Raw genomic sequence first — 6000 nt, 5'->3', positions numbered from 1 at the left:
TAATGTATTTAGCTCCTCAGTGTTCTTCGTAGTATAATAATATTAGCGTGGGATGGTCTGGCAAGAATCTGCAGCAATCTTAAATTATGACTTGTAGGGGATTATCCTTTTAGCAGTAAAAAAAGATGGGTTTTGCATTTTTTTAGGCAATTTTTTTGTGGTTTCCAATTAACCCTAATTTTGTATGTCTAAAAAATGTTATTTTTTCTTGCGAAAAACACATTGGATCCCCGAAAAAGTCATAGACCTATGTATTTTGCGTCCACAATCGGAGAAAAAAAGGCTCTTATCATGGATTTGCTTTTGCCTGCTCCAATAAGTGACGGCATCGGAGCTACATGGAGAGCCCCAGGTGAGGTTATATTAGTTGTGGTAATTTACCGCTGCTAATCGGATACTGCCCTTAAAGTTTCTTTCTTTTCATGTAAATTAAACTTTTTGCAACAAATTTATATGGAGAACAAATTAAATAAAACATTCTTGGAGTAACAATGGCATCAAATTATGTGCAGATTGTGAATGGATGATTTTTCTTTAAGATGTTTTCTTTTATATAATTTTAATGATGACTTTATTGCAAATTATTGTTTGTTTCCTTTATGGGTCATATTCAATTACCTGCGGAGGCAAAGCTCTGGGTTTTAAAACCAAAACTATTCAATTATTCAGCATTTTCCCTTCATGGTAAACCCACGGGTAATGTGGGTTAACCCATAGAGTTTGTGTAAAGGGCTGAAATCTATGGGTTTCCCTGGGGCAGATGTATGAAGCCTTGGACAATGATAAAGTAGAGAGAGATAACGTACCAACCAATCAACACGTAATTTTTCAAACACAGCCTGTAACATTGCAGTTATGAGCCGATTGGCTGGTACTTTATCTCTCTCCATTTTATCACTTTCTAAGGCTTAGCTCATATCCCCCCCCCCCCCCCACACACACACACGTATGTTAAAAACTAAAGGGTGCATTTACTGCAGATTTTTCCTCGCAATCCTGAGGCTGTGAGGAAAATGTTTTGTTATGAAAGGGGTGCAGTCAGGCCCGGCGCTATCCGCTCAGCAAACGGATGCAAAGCAGGGAGGCGACAGGCTGGAGAGGCGCTCTCCCCGCTCTGCATCCCTGTTCTGAGTTTCACTGCTGCAACTGGCTCCCGCTGCGCTTGTCATACTGCAGACACAGGCAGCGTGCCGGCAGCTTGAAGAATTGAAGAATCCATCCCCCTCTCCCTGTCAAAGCAGCAGTGCAGTGTTGTGGATGAGAAAAGGAGGCAGGGCTAAACTGGACGGAGGGGCGAGCTACACAGGGTAGAGCTACAAGGGAAAGGCTGCTGTGTGTGAAGAGGGAGACGATACGGTTCCTGATCTGGCCAGCCAGACTTAGGTAAGTGGAGGGAAAGAGTGAGTGAGTGATTAAACGAGTGAGTGAGGGAGGGAGTGAGTGAGTGAGTGAGTGAGAAAAAGTGTGTGCGGGTGGGGGTGAGGGGGATTATGTGTATAAGTGGCACTACTATTGGGGGTATTATGTATAACTACTACTAGGGGCACCATGTGTCTAATTGGTGCTACTACTGGGGACACTGTGCATAAGCAGCACAACTACTGGGGTCACTGTGTATAAGCAGCACAACTATTTGGGGAACTGTGTATAAGTGGCACTATTCCTGGGGGCACTATGCGTGTAAGCGGTGCTACTACTGGGGGCACTATGCATGTCAGCGGCAATCCTACTGGAGCCACTACGTGTACAAGCGGCGCTATTCCTGGGGGCACTATGCATGTTATCGGCATTACTACTGGGGGCACTATGCATGTCAGCGACAATCCTACTGGGGGTACTATGCATATAAGCTGTGCTACTCCTGGGGGCACTATGTGTGTAAACGGCGCTACTCCTGGGGGCACTATGCATGTAAGCTGCGCTACTCCTGGAGCACTATGCGTGTTATCAGCGCTACTACTGGGGGCACTATGCATGTTATCGCCATTACTACTGGGGGCAGTATGCATGTCAGGGACACTCCTACTGGGGGTACTATGCATATAAGCTGTGCTACTCCTGGGGGCACTATGTGTGTAAACGGCGCTACTCCTGGGGGCACTATGCATGTAAGCTGCGCTACTCCTGGAGCACTATGTGTGTTATCAGCGCTACTACTGGGGGCACTATGCATATAAGTGGCATTACTACTGGGGGCACTATGCATATAAGCGGCGCTACTACTGGGGGCACTATGCATATAAGCAACTCTACTACTGGGGGCACTATGCATATAAGCGGTGCTACTGCTAGGGGCACTATGTGTGTAAGCGGCACTACTACTGGGGGCACTATGCATATAAGCAGTGCTACTACTGGGGGCACTATGCATATAAGCAACTCTACTACTGGGGGCACTATGCATATAAGCGGTGCTACTGCTAGGGGCACTATGTGTGTAAGCGGCACTACTACTGGGGACACTAAGCATGTAACCACACCACTACTACTACTGGGGGCACTGTGTAATTGGCACTACTACTGGAGGCACTACTGCTGGGGGCGCTACTACTGGGGGCACTATGCATGTAATCGGCGCTACTACTGGGGGCACTGTGAGTGTAATCGGCGCTACTACTGGGGACACTATGCGTGTAAGCAATGCTACTACTGGGAGCACTATGTGTGTAATCATCGCTATTACTGGGGGCACTATGTGTATAAGCGGCGCTACTGCATGCGGTGTAATGTGAATAAGATTGTGCTACTGTGTGGAGTAATTTTAAATGGGGGTACTATTGTGTGGCCACGCCCCTTTCTTGTGACACCACACACCCTTTTTTCACTGCGTGCCTTGCCTTTGTAAAGTATGTGAGGGTGCAAATTTATAGTTTGCAGGGGGGCACCGAACACCCTAGCACCGGCCCTGGGTGCAGGTCCTAATTAAATAGGTCTGGCTGACAATTTGCCATGTCATAAACTTTGCAGCTAATTGGATATGACCCTAAGTGGTTTTTGCTCCAAAAAAAAAGTAAATGTTTAGTGCCTGTGAGCATTTTTGTGAACTGTAAACACCAATTTTATAATGAAGTAGTGAGCTTACCATAGATCTTTTATGTTTAACTTGTATGACAGTTCTGTTAAAATTAGTTTCTAAAATTAATACACCTCTTTAACCTCATTACCATAAATTTCAACTTTCAAGGCATTAGACTGGCTTAAATAGTTATTTCAATTGAAACTCTTAGGTCTTTTGACTACAGCTCCAAACATTTACTGCTGCCTGTACATCTATGGATCTAATGCAGTGGTTCTCAAACTCGGTCCTCAGGACCCCACACAGTGCATGTTTTGCAGGTAACCCAGCAAGTGCACAGGTGTATTAATTACTCACTGACACATTTTAAAAGGTCCACAGGTGGAGCTAATTATTTCACTTGGGATTCTGTGAGGAGACCTGCAAAACATGCACTGTGTGGGGTCCTGAGGACCGAGTTTGAGAACCTGTGATCTAATGTATCCTCATTAGTTTTGAAATGTATAGACCCAGTTCTTAGCTATGTGGTATGCCTTGCTTTTTTGTTTAAGGTATTTTATTGTTTGCCATTCTGAGGAGGGGGGGAGAGTGGTTGTAGATTCCAATAATTGGGAACACGTGCATCATTTCTCTATTTCAGCTCCATTCTGTAGGCTGTGCAAAGCCAGTAGGCTGTGATTATTATATCTATTGGCCTTATTCAGAACTGAACGCAGCTGAGAGGGTCTGCGCATGCGCAGCAACTTTAGTGTGCATGCGCGACCCTTCACCATGCAATCACTTCCTGGAAGGATGCGATCACATGGTGATTAACAGGAAATGGGCATACAGGGGTGGCGACGCAGCATTAGCCAGGAGGAGAGCAGGAAACGCAGGCATGTCATGGACATTTTCGGGGCAGCCTGATGTCGGTGCCTATGTTTCCTGCAAGTGGAAACTTGGCACAAGACCACTTGCGTAAACACCCATGCTGCACAGACAGGGGTCTCCCTCTATTCGATGCAATCGCAATTGACTTATGATCGTGTTGCAGGGCGGAGCCACACATGTTGGGTGACCTTGTCCTGTGCTGGGTGGCCCCCAGCTTGTGGGTAGTATGGTCACAGACTTTGCTGCATTAGCAAAAACTGCAACCAACTATGAATAACCCCCTAAGTGTGCATATTTATCAAGTGTGCTAAAATTGAAGTGTAACTACAATGCTATACTAGCGTTAAACCAAAGTGAAACAGGAGACCATTCAAAAATCAGGAAACTGAAGGAATACTTTTAAAAAACAAATGTGAATTCACTTACTCTTCACATCATTCACCTCCTGATTGTTTAATCTAGTTACACAGCACTGATCTCCCTGATTTGCACATTTCAAAAACTTTTAATTTCACCGGCAAATGCTTTTATGTGTACTTTCAGTTGTTTTAATGCACAGCTATACCAATACAATTTTGCTTTCAAACACTTAAAAGTCCAATTTGAATTATCATTGCTTTCTGCCCTCGATCACATCAGTCAAAATCAATTTCTACACCCATATTATCTATGCTTTTATTTCACTTCAAACTAAATGTACTGTCATTGAGCTTACACTGTTACCAACACTGCATTTCTCACCTGCAATTCTGCAAATCTACTACTCTGATTCTCTTAAAACCTCCACTCCTACTGTATTTCCAGTTTTCCTCTCTATTTACTTACTCCACACTATGTCAAGGGTTTCCTCAACTACCCATCACTCAATGTCTACCTAATCATTTATCTTACCCCCTATCCCCACCTTTATCCTTCCCCCCAAAAAAGTCCATGTACCGTCGAGCGACAGTGTAGGAAATCAAGCTCTAAAGCAGTCTTCCTCCATTTCAAATGTATGTTCTCATCTTACAGTACCGCCCTTTCCATCATACTCCAAGAATCTCATCTCCTCAAAATCTTTGAACCCCTGTTGCCTCTTTTCACTGTCAAATCTCTCCTTTGCCCACCCCCACCTCAACCCACATCTTCACTCTCTGCCCTTGACTCTGCCATCTACTTTACACCCAAAATTGACTCCATAGACTGAAAATGCCACTCTCTCATTTATAAATAAGATAAAATTATCACTTCTGAATATGACTTTTCATTACATTATAATATTGTGTACAGGTATGGGAACGTGACTCTTAAATTTACTACTCACGCTACTAAAATATCTAGCTATCAGAATCAGAATCAGAATCAGAATCAGCTTTATTGGCCAGGTGTACTCACGTACACTAGGAATTCTTTGTGGTACAATGCATCGCCAAGCAGCAACATGGAGGAAAAAAATGTAGCATACATTACAAACATTACACATATGAGTTCATACTGCACATATGCAACTGTACAGTAGACATATTATACATTTAAGACTAAAAACTAAGGCTGCTTGGCAGAGCAGCACCAAGGCAGCCATCCGCGGCGCCAACTAGAACTCACATAATGCACATAATACAGAAGATTTAAGCATTATGTCAAAAGATAAACCACACAGACAAAGACACAGAAAGAATAATGCATGATTGGTGTAGGCATTTTGAGTAATAACCTCCAGGGGTTGTGTATTCCACCATCACAAGGCACCAGGTGCGGCAGCCATCTTAGGCGCACTGCATAGGATTACCCACGGTGGAATAGTCCACCCCTAGAAGAGAACACAAAATGGGGAGATTGCAGAGTCCTTAAGTTCAGAGTAGGGTTCCAATAGAAACATCAGGTCCACGCATTTTTCATCCCATCCACAAGCGCCCCAGATAAGGCAGCCATGTTGGGCGCACAAGGTTACACTGTGGGAGATGAGCCATACAGGGGCCAAATGCATGTATGGGAGAACTGACACGTGTGTAGGCGTATGCTATACCCTGCATGGAAAGATCCAAATGAAGCACACCCCGCCCACAGGGGAACCATCCGAGGTAGCCATGTGGGGCGCACTGCATAGGTTACTGCTGGCAGGGTGTGCAACCAAT

Source organism: Pseudophryne corroboree, chromosome 5, assembly GCF_028390025.1.
Source record: "Pseudophryne corroboree isolate aPseCor3 chromosome 5, aPseCor3.hap2, whole genome shotgun sequence".
NCBI classification, from domain to species: domain Eukaryota; kingdom Metazoa; phylum Chordata; class Amphibia; order Anura; family Myobatrachidae; genus Pseudophryne; species Pseudophryne corroboree.
This window is presented reverse-complemented; position numbering follows the sequence as displayed.